This window comes from Symphalangus syndactylus, chromosome 8 (genome assembly GCF_028878055.3).
Source record: "Symphalangus syndactylus isolate Jambi chromosome 8, NHGRI_mSymSyn1-v2.1_pri, whole genome shotgun sequence".
In the NCBI taxonomy this organism is placed as follows: domain Eukaryota; kingdom Metazoa; phylum Chordata; class Mammalia; order Primates; family Hylobatidae; genus Symphalangus; species Symphalangus syndactylus.
Window position 1 is genome coordinate 78,099,345 of NC_072430.2, and position 16,585 is coordinate 78,115,929.

At 35.1% G+C, this 16,585-nt stretch overlaps 1 protein-coding gene across 3 annotated transcripts in view; it reads right to left on the reverse strand.

The window, feature by feature from the left end:
• Positions 1–16,585, reverse strand: part of OLA1 (Obg like ATPase 1) — a 188,851-nt gene that overhangs the window by 32,181 nt on the left and 140,085 nt on the right. The window lies entirely within an intron of this gene.

Here is a 16,585-nt window from a genome sequence, read left to right on the forward strand (position 1 = left end):
AACAAGTCCTTTGAAATGCAATTTAGTATTAAAGTTTGAGAACTTGCTGTTCTGCTTTCATATTAAAAATCATAACCAAACTGTTTGCAGCACTAAGTTCAGCCGTTTGTGAAGAGAAAGTGATTAGAGTCTAGTAGATTACATAAATATCAAGAAAAGAATTCAATAATAATGCTGCATTGTGGCCATAATCTTTGGTGTCCATAGATAGAATTATTGTTGAACTATTCTTATTTTAGTGTGCTGCTATGCACTGGTGCATCAACTAATCACCCTCCAGAATTTCTGTGCTCATCTAAAAAGAGTCCCTGCTGAATGTTCTAATGCATCTTATTGTGAATCTTTAGCAAATAAAACTTCATGTATCAGCTCATGATGTGCTTTGCTGCTGGAAAGTCACAGACTCTGTGGGAGGCTCTTTATCTTCCCAGCAGTCAGTTCTCTGAGAACATCAGTGCAGCTACTGTAGTTACCTGTAGATTACTTGTATTTTCTCACATCTGTGTCCAGCAATCTAAACCATGATGATAAAGGGTCATTAGGTTTTGAGTGAGGAAGGGGATGGACTAGACAATTTGCTCTGATAAGCTCCTTGTTGGGAGCTCCAGTTTAGAATGTGAAATGTCGGTTATGTATAGTTTTACACTAAAAGGAAAAAAAGGATTTCACTTTTCTGCATTAACAATTAAAAATGATGTGGTTTAATGCCTCACTCTTGTCTACTGACTCACATTTTTTTGGGTACTTTATAATTAAAAGTATTTAAGAGAAATAATTTTCTGTTTGTAAAATGGACGTCCACGCTCTATTAGCCACAAAGAATTCAGGTACAATTACTAAGATAACTGCTGTTTGGAGCACAGCAAAGCAATTTCCCGCAGTGGGACTTACAGTTCAATTTACCAGTTGGGCAAATATTTTGTGCTCTGTAGTGGCCTAGAGAGTTAAAAGCTATAGGTAACATTCGAGTAGTGTTATACTTGGAGAAAAGTTTCTTCAATCTAAATGGATGGTTTAGATTTCAAAGCAAAGACAGTATCCTAAAAACATTTCCCCAAATTAATAGTATAAATTTTAAAACCAACATAAAATACAGTTGTCACAGAAACCCTAACTGACCTCTCGTTCCCCTAAAACAGGGGCTGAGAATTTGGAACTTAATTATTTTCATATTTGTATTGGATCCTAAATCATTCTGATACTTAATCACATTTTGGAAGTCATCAGCTGATAGAATATACTATATTCTTGATTAGATTATAGAATGAGAATATGAATTGCTTAATTGCAAATGGTTTAGGATAATTGTGTCAGATTATAAAAATATAAAAATAATTTGGACGGGGCATCCTTCAGATATTATATACCATATAGATAGGATAAAAAAGGGAGGTGTTTTAAAGAAAGATAGAGGGGCTTAAAATATGCTCTCTAAATTTACATTCATAATTTACCTCTTTATTTAGGTATGCTTATTGTAGTACAATATTATCTCTTTTCAAAATTTCTACCTATCATCCTTTGAAAGGAAATTTTAAGAGAAAATAGTGACTGCAACAAATAAAATACTGCCTTGCCTCAAAGAACTATGTTAAAATAACAAAAGTATGTGAATACAAACGTACAATATTTTAAAATGAAACATCAGTGATTTGGTTTTTTTGGAAATAGTTTTAAAATGGTATTCATTTAGACTGTTTGAAGGCTTTCCAATGTTGCCAGGGAAGAAAAATAAAAATACTTATTTTCAAAATTGTTTGCTAGCACTAAACACAAGCAAGCAATATTTTCCAACAGATTAAAGATAATGTAAGCATTTAAAAACTCCTGTTCTTCCTTTCAATTACATGAATTGTCTAAAAGCCTTTGATGAAAGTCTGTAAGATAGAAGATATGTCACAATTATCAATATAGAGACATTTCTTAAAATAAAAATTATCATAAAATATAACATTTTGGTAACTAACATTAACATCCAAAGGCAATACGAGAACTCAAATCCATAATAATTATTCATACACCAAACCACTGTAAACCTAAATCATTTCTGAAGACCTGAATGTGTCAAGAACTTTGACAATTATGACTGGAGCCAGGAAACTGGAGCAGTGCAGAATTTCTTATGAATTTCTCCAGTTACTTTTTATAAATGCTGTCTTAGATGACAGCTTAATGTGTACCACATGCAATATTTATTCTTCTTCAGTGTCAGACTGTCTAGCCATCCAAGGGAATACAAAGAATGTCACTTATTAGGATAAAAGCACAAGGAAGGTAATCAAGGACATATGTAACATCAGCCAATCATGCCCTATTTCAACATCCTATTCCATTCATAACAGTTCAACAATTATTTGCTTACTGATAACTTGCTTTCAGGCTGTTTGTGTTCACCATAATGGTGGTTTGCATTTATTTTGCTCTTTAGAATTGGACACTTGCTGTGCCATACGTGTTTGTCAAAACTTTATATCTTCTGTCAGAAATGGCTTAGAATATCAAATAATTTCTATTTGTCAGGAACTATTAATACAACAATCAGTAACCCTTGATGTTAATAGGGCAGTGAAATAACTATAAAATAGCAAATGCGTAACTATTAAATATTTCATAGCAAAAAAAGTTCATTAAGCGATACATAGTAAGAAAGTAGGTATTATTAGCTAAGCCACACTCACATATCTTCTTATGGCTAAGAATGTTTAATCAGCATTGTTTTTTCTTTTTTTTCTGTTTTCCAAAATTATGAAGCTGACAGAACTTCCCAGTCTACTCCACTGGTCTTTATGCTATATATGCAAAATGTCCAAGATATAGCAAGTTGTACTAAAACTTATACTTGGCCACCAATACATATTTTACTTAATAACAGATTCAAAAAAAAAAATAATGTCCCATCAAACACCATAATCATGAACTGTGTAATTGCTGAAACAATTATTTAATTGTGCTTAATCAGAAAATTTCAACCAGATATGGCTTTAACAGTGTATTCTAGTAACATTTAAAAGCTTTTACAAGTACTAATTTCAAGAGATCCACACAACTAAGATGTTTGTCTTTGAATACAGGAAAGGAAACAAATGGTTGATATTCTCCATATCCTCTTTCTTGGTCTCTTTCTTTTCTGTCTCTATTTCAACTTGGCCTGAAGCAGAGCAAGTTCTACGATGCAAGGAATATGCCATGCAAACTATTCTGTATAATTTTTCAAAATAAGACTCAGGAAAAAAAAACACTTTTAAATAATAAAAGCATTATCACCCATTTTTATCTTCCAGTCCTAAAATATGATGACAGTTAACAAAATTTTTATTTTAGGTTTGGGGGTACATGTGAAGGTTTGTTACATAAACACGTCACAGGGTTTTTTTGTACCTATCACCCAGGTATTAAGCTCAGTAACCAATAGTTATCCTTTCTGCTCCTCTCTCTCTTCCCACCCTCTTCCCTCAAGTAGACCCCAGTGTCTATTGTTTCCTTCTTTGTGTTCATAAGTTCTCATCATTTAGCTCCCACTTATAAGTGAGAACATCTGGTATTCAGTTTTCTATCCCTGTGTTAGTTTGCTAAGGATTTTTTTTTTTTTTTTTTTTTTTTTGAGACAAAGTCTTGTTCTGTCGCCCAGTCTGGAGTGCAGTGGCGCGGCTCACTTGGCTCACTGCAGTCTCTGCCTTTTGGGTTCCATCTCCGCTCACTGCAACCTCCACCTCCCGAGTTCAAATGATTCTCTCGTGTTTCAGACTCGCAAGTAGCTGGGATTACAGGCATGTGCCACCACGCTTGGATTTTTTTTTTTTTTTTTTTTTTGTATTTTTAGTAGAGACGAGTTTCAACATGTTGCCCAGGCTGGTCTTGAATTCCTGGTCTCAAGTGATGTGCCTGCCTCGGCCTCCCAAAATGCTGGTATTACAGATGTGAGACACCGTGCCCGGCCAATTTTTTTTTGAGATAGGGTGTCACTTTGTCACCCAGGCTGGAGTACACTGGCACAATCAAAGCTTACTGCAGCCTCGAATTCTTGGGCTCAAGCAATCCTTCCACCTCAGCCTCCCACATAGCTGGGACTACAGGTGCAGGCCATCACAAGAGGCTAATTTCTTTTTAATTTCTGTGGAGGCAGGGTCCCACTATATTGCGCAGGCTGGTCTTGAATTCCTGGGCTCAAATGATCTTCCCGCCTCAACCTCCTGAGTAGCTGGGACTATAGGCGCACGCCACTGTGCCTGGCTAATGTTTTTATTTTTTGTAGACGTAGGATGTACCTATACTGCTTAGGCTGGTCTCGAAATCCTGGCCTCAAATGATCCTCCTGCCTCGGTCTCCCAAAGCACTAAGATTACAGGAGTGAGCCACTGCACTTGGCCTAATTGCAACGTTTTATATAAGCAGGACTCAGTTAAGAGAGTTTATTATGTAATTACAACTGCCAGGAACTAGCCAATTAACTGTCAATCTATCTATGTTCATACACATACATATGCTTTTCTCTTAGAATTATGAGAATTAAATAAATTATATTTCAAGTCAAACGGATCTGACACAGAATAATTTCTGCCACAGGATAATTTCATTTAATATATGTAACATTTTATTTAATTCTCATAATTCTATAAGAAAATCATTACTCTCTCTGACAGGTGAGGAAACCAAGGGCTATAAGGCAACCAACCAAACAATCTTGAGTCATGCTTATACAAAATATTGCAATTATGTTTGCTCTCCGATAGGTATAAGTTTCTGTGTAATTTTCACTAGGATACAAACAACACAAAAAACTCTTTGTCTACTTTTGTTGCATGAAAAGCATGCTATAAATGCATAAAATGTTTTATACTTTCTCTCATGAATTTGAGCTAAAAGAAATTTCCAAAATATTTAACTAGGTTTCTTACTTCACTTCTCTGAGCCTTAGGTTCTCATTAGTAAATGGATAGAAATTTGCCTTCCAAGGTTGTTATGGGGATTAAACAAAATGATAGAACATATGTAAACACCCCAAAGTCCAGCATATAATAGATGCTCAACAAATGGTAGTCATTAGTTTTGCCCGACCTGGATGTACATATACATATACATATACATACACAATGTTCATTATATTGCTATGCACTAATATAGTACTAAACCAGAACATTATACAAATCATCCATTTGTATTTCAGCTAATAAAGGAGACATGTACAAACACACACACTCTCACACACTTCCCTACTCCCAAAGTAGTTCTCAAAAACAAATCCAAGTTAGTGAAAATGCAAGGAAACAGAATAAATCAGTACATGGTTAAAAACAAACACAAATAAGAAAAGTGGTTGAAAAAAGTAGTTTTCTTGAGAAAAGTAGCAATAATATGTATTTTCAATAGAAAAATATATAAACTGTTTTATGTACTGTCCCTACAATGGCTATTAAATTGGAAAATAGTTTTTAGAGATAAGTCCATAAAATTAAAGATACAATTTTAGGTACAATTTTTTAAAAAATACCACTCTCAGTTGGCATTTTCTAATTAGGTTACAATGAATTTTTAGTCTCAAATTTTATAGTGCATGAACTGTCTAACAACAAAACCTTACCTAAATGAAATTCACAGTAATAGGAAATGCAACTAGTATATGACATATTTCTCAGGCCTTGTCTGCCTTTCCAGCATCACCAATGCCCCAATGCTGAGATACTATGGCTTAGCAGTTAGTGAGGAACATGAGCTCTGCAGATGAACTGCTTACAATTGAATGTTGGCACCACTGACTGGTTATGTAACTTTGGCCAAGTTCCTTAATCTCTCCATACTTGCTTTTCATTTCCTTAAAATGTAGGTAATAATGGCACCTACTTTACAAGCTTGTTGGGAATCTTAAATATAACTGGCATAAGGTCAACTATGAAGTGTTGACTGAATGACGACTACTACAAATACAACATTAGGCATACAAATTATCTGCCATTGCTCTACCTTATAGTGCTGTGGTTTGAATGTGCCCCCCAAGGTTCATGTGTTAGGAAGCTTAATCCCCCAATGCAATGGGACTGGGAAGTGGGACCTTTAAGAGGTGGCTAGGTCATGAGGGCTCACCCCTTATGAAGCGATTAACGCTGTAATCATGGGAGTAGGTTAGTTATTTCAGGAGTGGATCCCTGATAAAGAGTTTGACCCACTTTGCTCTCTGTCTCCCACTTGTTTCTGCCTTCTGCTCTTCTGCCATGGGACGACCCTCAGAAGATGCCAGTGACATACTCTCAGGCTTCCTGGGCTCCAAAACCATGAACCAAATAAATTTCTCTTCTTTATAAATTACCTAGTCGGTGGTATCTGTGCTCCAAAACCATGAACCAAATAAATTTCTCTTCTTTATAAATTACCTAGTCTGTGGTATCTGTTACAGCAGCAGAAAACAAACTAACACATGTGATATTCTCTCATTTCCCTATTTATTTAACATCAACTCCCTCACCCCATCACTGAAGAATTATTATTATTACTATTTTTGAGATGGAGTTTCACTCTTGTTGGCCAGGCTGGAGTACAATGGCATGATCTTGACTCACTGCAACCTCCGTCTCCCAGGCTCAAGCGATTCTCCTGCCTCAGCCTCCCCAGTAGCTGTGATTACAGGTGCCCACCACCAAGCCCAGCTAATTTTTTGTATTTTTTAAGTAGAGATGGGTTTTCACCATGTTGGTCAGGTTGGTCTCGAACTCCTGACCTCAGGTGATCCACCCTTCTCGACCTCCCAAAGTGCTGGGATTACAGGCTTAAGCCACTGTGCCCAGTCGAAGAATTATTTTTAACAAATTATGGTCTGCTATAACAGAAAAAGATAAATCCTGTTTATCATATCAATATATAAAAACCAATCTGTGGTTACAGGTATGTTTTTGGGGGGTTTATTCTGTACCACTATTTTAGACTTGGCAATTTCATATAATTTTTAATTTCGGTTTCAATAAGAGCCATTGTATTTTCTCCACCAAAATTTTTATACATGATATTGCTTAAAAATGCAAGCTAAGGTGGGTACTAAAATATATTGCTGTTGCCTCTTAACAATAAGTTATTAAATAGTTAATAAAATTACGAGACAAGGCAAAAACAGCAGCAGCAAATGCTTATTATCCTAAAAAAAACACCCACAAATGTTGTCTTGAGGATTGTTCTTTTTAACTAAAATCCTAATTTAGTTTATTAACTAAACAATTAGATGGAGATTAAACTTTCTGAGATAAAACAAAGCAAAATGCTAAAGTTGCTAACGTGATATTTTCAAAGATTTCTGGAGATTCACAAACGTATCTTGTACTGTCACTTAGCTGTCAGTCATCCTGTGTGGAACAGTCGCATTCAGGTCAAATGCATCTATTTCTACCACTTACCTGCTCCAAGAACTTGGGCATGTTTTATAATCTTTCCAACCACCTGCCCTATCTATAAAATGGGCATGATAATATCTGCTTGGTAAGTATAATATCATACATCTCAGCAATTTCCAAGCTCAGAATGCCCATCACATAGCAGGAACTCAACAATAAATAATGGTTTGCTATGTATGTCTTTTAGTTTGGTATAAGAAAAGCTAAATCGGCCGGGCGCGGTGGCTCATGCCTATAATCCCAGCACTTTGGGAGGCCGAGACGGGCGGATCACGAGGTCAGGAGATCAAGACCATCCTGGCTAACACGGTGAAACCCCGTCTCTACTAAAAATACAAAAAAAAAAAAATTAGCCGGCCTGGTGGCGGGCGCCTGTAGTCCCAGCTACTGGGAAGGCTGAGACAGGAGAATGGCGTGAACCCGGGAGGCGGAGCTTGCAGTGAGCCAAGATCGCGTCACTGCACTCAAGCCTGGGCGACAGGGCGAGACTCCGCCTCAAAAAAAAAAAAAAAAAAAAAAAAGCTAAATCAATTATATTAAATGGAGGAAGGAGGGAAGCAGGACATACAAAAGAAAAATGACAAAACTTAAAAGTCATGTTTGAAAACTGCTAGTGACCTTCATGTTGGACATCCATATATGTTCCTGGGGAAAATCTTTTAAAATTTCATTTAAAAAGGCTAAAAATGATTACCAATGAACAGATGCTATTTGATCTTTTCCTTTTAAATTTCAAAATGGATTAAATCCAACAACATTTTCCACAGCCCATAATACATTCTTTTAAAAGAATCTCTAAGGAAAATGCTGATTATCACCCAGGAATACTGATGACTACCCCTTGATTTCAATCACAAATATTTAAAGTACTGAGAAGGCACTGCTAAATCTTTGCTAATGGAAAGACAAAGCTTATTTCTCTCTCTGTTGGAGTAACCCATTCCTAAACTAATATGCAGAACTCTTATTCCAATGATGCAAATGCTTCATTTTGGCCAGGTATAGTGGTTCACACCTGTAATCTCAGCACTTTGAGAGGCCAAGGCAAGTGGATCGCTTGAGCCAAGGAGTTCTAGAGCAGCCTGGGCAACATGGGAAACCCTGACTCTTACAAAAAATACAAAAATTAGCCAGGTGTGGTGGCCTGCGCCTGTCCGGGAGGTCCAGACTGCAGTGAGCTGTGATTGCACCACTGCACTCCAGCCTGGGCAAGAGAGTGAGACCCTGTCTCTGAAAAAAAAAGAAAAGGAAAAAAATGCTTCATTTTAGTAAACATTCAATTCAAGACCAATGTAACAGTGTAATGAGGGCCATCTCGGAATTTGAGGATCAAATGAAATAAAAAAGCTGAAACACCATAAGGCTCTGGACAAATGTTGGCTGCTGTTATTTCTTAATAAAGTTCAATCTACTTCTTTGAAGTCATACATCGAGGGGCTTTTAAAAAGTGCTTCATAATTGGTAGCATGAATCAACAAGTCACTAGACGAGCATGGAAAAGGAAAGACGAAATTTGAAATAAATTGCAATTATTACTTTAAAGGCTGTTTAAAACATTTAGCAATCAAAAATATTTCTGGACTATAAGAAATCAACGAAAGCAAACTAGAAAATACATGATGGTTATTCTTAAAACCCAAATAAAATTTTAGAACACATTTAGAACATGTTTAAAATGTTTCAATGGAATGTACTTAAATAAAAACATATAAGTTCTTTTCAAGTGGTTGTCTTCACATTTTATTCCTTTTTGATAGCCCATTATGCTCTACATCAACTGCCTCCTGTTTCCTTCTCTAACTTCTATTCCTATAACTCGTATTCTGTTTTATTCCATCTAGCTACCTCAGAGCCTTTGTACTTGCAGTTCCCTCTCCCTGGACTGAGCTTTCCATGGATTCTCTCATGGCATGCATGTATCCTTATTTCATAAGGTCTTCCCCAGCCGCCCTAACTAAAACAGTTTCCTCTTACTCTGCTTTGTTTTTATTCACGGTCCTAATCATTCCCTGCATTATATTAAATGTCTGTTTGTTGGATGTCTATTACTCCATGAGACTGTAAGTCCTCCAGGAGAAAGGGCTTTTTCTGTTCACCACCTAAGATAACATGACACACAGAAGGGCTTAATAATTCTTAATAATTATTTGCTTAAAAAGGAAAAAGAAAACAGTACCCACCTCCTCAATGAGCTCACAGTCTTCAAAAGGAACATAAATTTGAAATTTGCATTTATAATGACAGTTTTTTATCAAGTTTTGCTTTTCTTGATGTAAAGCATTAAAAAGATAGATTGTACAGCAATGTGCAGTCCCAGCCTTATATAAATAGGAGTATATGCAAAGTTCATGAGTCGGTTATTTTAAAACACATTTTTAAAAAGCAGAATTTTAAAACTGGTGGTAAAAATGGTCACAGATACAAAAATATTTCTCAAATTGTTCTATTTCTACTACATTGTGAATTAAATAGGCTTTTGAGGGTGAGTCTCACATTCTAATATTTTTGATGGGAAATGCTTTCTAGGTCAATTTAGAATAAAGGAATGTAATAGTTTAAGTAATGTTACTGATCTCAAATACAGATATGCCAATTCACTTTGCTCTTATTCTAACCAAAGCAACGGCTGCCCACTATGACGAAAGATGGGAAGAAACATGGTGAGACGCAGAAAAGGCTTATTTTCAAGGGCCTGAGATATGGAAGAGGGAATGAGAGTAGGAAAAAAGATCAGGTCTTATCTGTAATCCAGTCCAGAAAAGTTGCTCTTAAATTGGGCTGCAACCTCAGGAACGCTCTGTACACAATTAGGAAAAGTTACCATGGCAAACCTAGATATTTGCACGGGCATCTTTTCTTTATGAATTCATTACACTTCATTAAAATCATAAAATTCTAGCCCTGGAAGGGAAACTTAGAGATGATCTTTAATTCTTTACTGACTTGCACTGCCTCACCCCCAACATATACATACATACATTCATACTCAGAGAGACTGAGATATAGGAAATCACAATGAAACTGTTTTAAAAGGTTTTTAAAAGAATAAACAATTTTCTTTCAAAAATCATGCTACTGTAACATGATTTTACATAAAGACTGTACATATTGTAACAATGTAAACAAAGAATGATTTACTCTAATGGAAGCCAAAGGTGACAATAAAATCTTCTAAGCTGCAAATGGTGAAGTTATAGGGCCCAACCTGAAAGAGGGGATGGGGTTGTAGAGAACATGGCAGTGATATCATGGGAGTCTCACTGTTATATTTATACATGTAATAAATTTTGTTCCTTAATCCAATAACAGAAATAAAAACCGAGGTAATGTATCCAAAAGATGCATTCACAAGGCCAAAACAAGTCTTTTTTCTATTATTGAATACTTTTTGAGCTATAACTAAATTTGGGAAACATTATTTATACAGAACACATTTTATATAAACAATCTCAATGAATTACCTTCTACATGAAAGGCTAAGTAATTTAAACGGCCAAGTTCAAAGAGCTACTTATAGTAGCAAATAAAGACCATAGCACTCGTATTTCAAATTCTAAAGTAGTATTCTTAACACACCAACTCCTTGACAGTATCTACTCCCTAGGTTACAAATAGACCATATTCTCCAGTTTTTTAGGATTCATTTTCCTTATAGAAACAATATTATTAATGGTACCTAACATTTTGGGCTAGCCTTCAAGTCTATTTAACTCATCAAATAGTTACACTACAGCATTAAATCCAAAGGTAGATGCTGTGTCTGGGGAACATGCTGCACAGGAAAGAACGGTAGAGACAAATAATGCTCCTCCTGTCCCACACAAGCAGGACATATTAGGCTGTAAAACACTGACATTGTTCACCTTTCCTTTTCTCCACCCTTCTCCCAGGAAAACCTGTTATTCAAATCCTACAAACTATCTTGAACCTCCATTCTAAATCCTTCCCGAGGTCCTGCCCTATATTTCCCACTCCCAACAGTCCTAAGATTTCTGAGCTTCAAAATTTTCCTCTACCTTCTTCACCAACTACTAAACTCCTGTATTAGTCCATTCTCACATTGCTATAAAGAAATACCTGAGACTGGGTAATTTATAAAGAAAAGAGGTCTAATTGGCTCACGGTTCTGCAGGCTGTGAGGCATGGCTGGGGAGGCCTCAGGAAACTTCCAATCACGGCAAAGGTAAAGAGGAAGCAGGCACAGCCAGAGAAGGAGGAAGAGAGCAAAGGGGTAGGTGCTATACACTTTTAAACAACCAGATCTCATGAGAACTCACTCATTATCACAAGAACAGCAAGAAGGAAATCCACCCCTGCAGTCCAATTGTCTCCTACCAGGCCCCTCCTCCAACACTGGGGATTATAATTCAACATGAGATTCGGGCAGGGACACAAATCCAAACCATATCAACTTCGGTTGTAAGAGTGTAGCTCATCCCAACTCAGTGTTTTGGTAACAAAATATGACTCAGAGATCTTTAATCTCTAGTGCAGATTTTTAAGAGGATTGTTTTTGAATTATTCAACAAAGTGAGTAGGGTAGGGAAGCAAAGAAATTCTTTGTGTAGATGAATCATTTGTAATTTGAAGAACACTGTATAGCTATAAACCAAACTTTATATTTCATTTCCTAGATCATAGATGTGTGTACATGTATAGGGAATATATATTTTAATTTCACATGACAGAATCCTAAGGAACACTTATTTTTTAAAAAGTACTTATAAACCTTTTAATCTGTGGAAGCTGGAACAAATTTTATAAAACTTTTCCTGTTTATGTGGAGTGAAATTCTTCAGCTAGTTTGAAAAAGATGAAAGTCCTGACATATTTGATAAATTACATCACTCACAAATCAGTAAGTCAGCAGATGGTGCTAATGAAGATTACAACGGGCACTCCCAAATGTATCACTTTCTTAAATTCAGTGAACCATCTGGCAAATAGAAATCATTGGCTATAAATAGTATTGCAAAAAATACAAACAGGCCAAGGGAAATTCCTAATATGCATAGGGTCAGTAGCATTATGTTCATATAAAAAAAGAGCTTTCGTATATAATTATCTCTTTCCTAAGAAACCAGAAGTGCACTACTGCATTGTTACCTCTTGATAAGAATATGAAATTGTTGAAAGAATATTCAAAACCCATTTAATGAAAACCAAATAGGAATTCACAAATATTATTACATGTAAAAATATATTCAAATGCAAAAGTACATTTGATCAAAAAAAAAAAAAAGATTCCTGAATGGGCAAAGGTTTTTCCCCATCCCCACTTCTTTCAGCCTTCCATCTCCTGTAATAAAAAGATCATTTTTCTTTATCATATTCTTTTTAATTCTAAAGATTCTGATCAGAGAAAGAAGTAATTCCACAAAATTCATTCACCAAAAATTATTTGAAATCCTAATTCATAGTATAAATAATACTGTTAACAATAAGCTTTATCATAATACAAAGTAATCTTTCCAAAGCAGAATGTCTGTGTTATATTTCTAGCTTAAATGATCTTGTCAGAAACTGATGACCTCCAATAGTTCTACAGAAAGTTTTTTATATTTATATGCATACATGTGTTTGTATATATATGCACACATACAGAAATAGGAAATTGTGTGTCAAAAATATACACACTTCCACCTACATATATACCTGCTGAGATATAGTAGCTGTAATTTTTATAGGCAGCTCAAGAAATCAAGAAAATATATTTATTCCATGATTCCCCCGAACCAAGCACATAATGTATGGTATTCCCAAACTATTTTTAGTTGTTGTGTACAAATTATGTGGAAAACTAATGAACACACAAAGATGGCAAAGGGGAAGGAACTGAATCATGGTAAAATAAGAATAATAAAACATTTTTCTATTTAAAATGCATTTAGTGAACTTGACACATTGCCCTCCATTATTAAACGACTTAAAAGACTTTCCAAGTATTTGTCTACCTATCTTGAATCAATTTCATCACTCAGATTAACTGACTCATATAATATTACCCAAAAGGTAATGTTAAATGACTACAAGCCCACCAGGGCATATGAAAATGTGTGTATAACACACACACACGCACACACACACACACACACAAACACACAGTCTGCATATCTAAAAGTTTAGTTATATTTTCCAGTTGAACATAAATATGTAGTATAATAAACAATAAAATATAATTATCCTTTATTAATAGTTTCAAGAAAGGTAGGATCACAAAAATGAAACATAATTGATGGCTGGTAGGTGTAAAAAATATCTAAAATTAGTTTGTTCTACTGATTTCATAATTGGATGGCATATTCTACTAACAGAGCAGCAAGGGTGCAAAGATTGAAATTTAAACCCCTAATTAAGCAGTAGTTTGACAGTTCTAATGTCCTGTACCTGCTTGACACCATGACTCAGTAAGCAATCTCAAATGAAAATTAATACCGCGTATAGTATAATCTTAGTTATAAGTAACAGCTGATCGTGTTTAGAAAATGAAAACCTCAAGTGTTCAAAAATGCTTGTGCTCACCAAAAACAACAAAAACTTCTATATAGTTTTATTCATTCAAGAAACAGCAATTTGTAATAATAAAAAATGGTTTGTGGATTCACTTACAACATCTTGATTACTGTCATTTGATCATAACACAACTGCAACCAACCCGGCTGCCATGTCAGCTTCTCTTCAGGGGCTAGGTCTTTAGTCATAAATCAATGAAATGACTAATTCAATGACTAATGCTTGCAGCCATTCCAGTTTTTGCATCTGACAAAAGGTCAATATAGCTACTCAATAACACAATAGACTTATCTTTCAAAATGCTTCCTTCTTTTCTGGGGTTGAAAAATAACACATTACCATTTACATTTAGGGTGAACTTCAGTAAGTAAAGTGTTCAATACTTCTGAAATGGTGACCTGCTAAAATAACAACAGTTTTAGTCTCCTCTTGTGGACAAAGTCACAAACCTCTCCTCTCCTCTTTCTTGATGGTTTAAAATAGCTTTCCAGAGCTAAAAGACCCATGAAAGTATTTATTACTGTTTCCCGCATCAGTCTTATTTGCTATAGTAACATTACATATTAATCTTAAAAAATAAAAGCTTTTTATTTTGCTAAAGAAGCAACTAATAATGCAAATGGAGCTTAGATGTAAACATTACCAAAAAACAAGATGCTAACACAATTAAAAGGATTTAGTAGTTAAAATGGATTTTAACTATTTACATCTGCTTTCAGTGGTATAAATGATGAAAACCTAGTGTTCATATCCTTCATAATAAAAATTTATTCTGCACTTTAATACAAAGGCTATGTTGCATAAACAGAGGATTTAAAGCTGTAGCAGAGTGGCTGAATGAAAGGAAAATGGCAATCTTTCTGGCTCCAGTAGATGCCATTCCCTATCACACAATATTTCCCACTCATAAATACATGACAAATACTTCCTCAATCATTTTTTACGAGCAGGGATGCACAGGGGGTAGTCAATGGCTAGCTTGAGGGAAAATAGGAACAGCAGGCGGCAGAAACTGTACAGAAAATGGCTATGTGGTAAATTCTCTTCTGGAACATCACTCAGTTACCCAGTCTTTGATCTTTCAGCTACAATTATACTAACTTCCACAAGATCTGGATCCCTCCCAACCCTCCCCCCAAGACATACACACACCAACCCCAAACCAGATCATTAGTTATACATAAAACCTATTAAGATTTGGTTTTATAAAATAGGATCATTCATACCTCTACATTATTATAAATTAAAATCTGCTATTTAGACAAGAGTTTACTTTCAATTGCCTATAACCATATCATCATCACAACTGGTCTCACAAAAAACATGGGGTGTCTGGCGACAGCTAAATCACAGACTGGCGTCTCCTAAGCAGTCTGTCTACCATTAGGGTCTGGGAAATGGTATTTACTATACAATTAGAGCCAGGGAGTTCTACCTGTAATCATCCAAATACAGGTGTGAGAAGCCCCTTTGGGCAAGGAAACTGACTCATCCCTTTTCATGTAAACTTTGATGTCTGTATTGTTTCACAGAGCCTCAAGAAACCTTACCATTCATACCACAATGAGAAGATTTATTAACTGAGGTCAAGTAATAAATTTTAAAATTCATTCCTAAAGGTAACAATTTTTAACACATTAATCATCAAATTCATAAGAATTTGAAAGGAGACAGAACTGATTATTTTAAAGTTAATTACCTGATGGAGGATACTGACCAGCCTGAATGAAATCTTTATGTTAAATTTATGCTTTTTAGAACATTACCAATAAAGAGGCTAAATTCAGCTTCCTATCAGGAACACAAAATGTCTTATAGTAATATCAACAGGGCATTTTTAGTTGCAGTAATTTCACAGAATTTATTCTAATGATTTATTGGAGTTAACCATCTGACATTAATTATTGTTTTGGCTTCCAGTCTATGAATGTTTATTTTTCAGTTTAAAGCCTTCTCACTCTTTGATATCATATGGAAATGAGAATTTTTAATGGAAAATTGAAACCATGTGCATCTAAGTACTTAATGAAGTACAGGGAGAAACAGACAATATATTTTAGGAGAATTCAGATATTTTGCTTTGGATAGTTTTGATTTGTTTGTATGACTCAATAGTATAAAATACTTAAGAGTCCAGTGAGGCAAGTCAAAGTGAGTGGTATGCCAAATGTGGACATGCCCACAGGTACATGAACATATAATTTTCTGAAGTTATCAGTGATAGTAACAAATCTTGTACATTTTGGTTACATGCCAAAAATGACAATCAGTACATGAATGCATAGTTTTTACTTCGATGTACTTTTAAAGCATTTGAAACAGGTACTGGTCTTTCCCCACACACAGCCTTTTTTTTTTGTTTTTAAGCATTCAATTCAGATTTTAAAATTCATGCCCAGCTACAACCCCAAGTGGGTATTTTAAAGTCACTTGTAATATCAACACAGCTAGAAATTCCTAGTGTAAGAAGTTTTATTGTTGTGACTACATTTATTCTCATTTTGCAATGGAAATAATAATGTCTAATAAACTTACATTTGGTAAGTAAATATATATAATTCGATATTGCTTATTTAATTCAGTTTTTCTTAAGTTCTCTAACTATAAGTCAATTAGAAGACTCATCTGTGAAGGTAAATACCAAGCACAGCTTTCTCATTCATTTTAAACTTTTTAATAATAAGGAGAAAAATATTAAA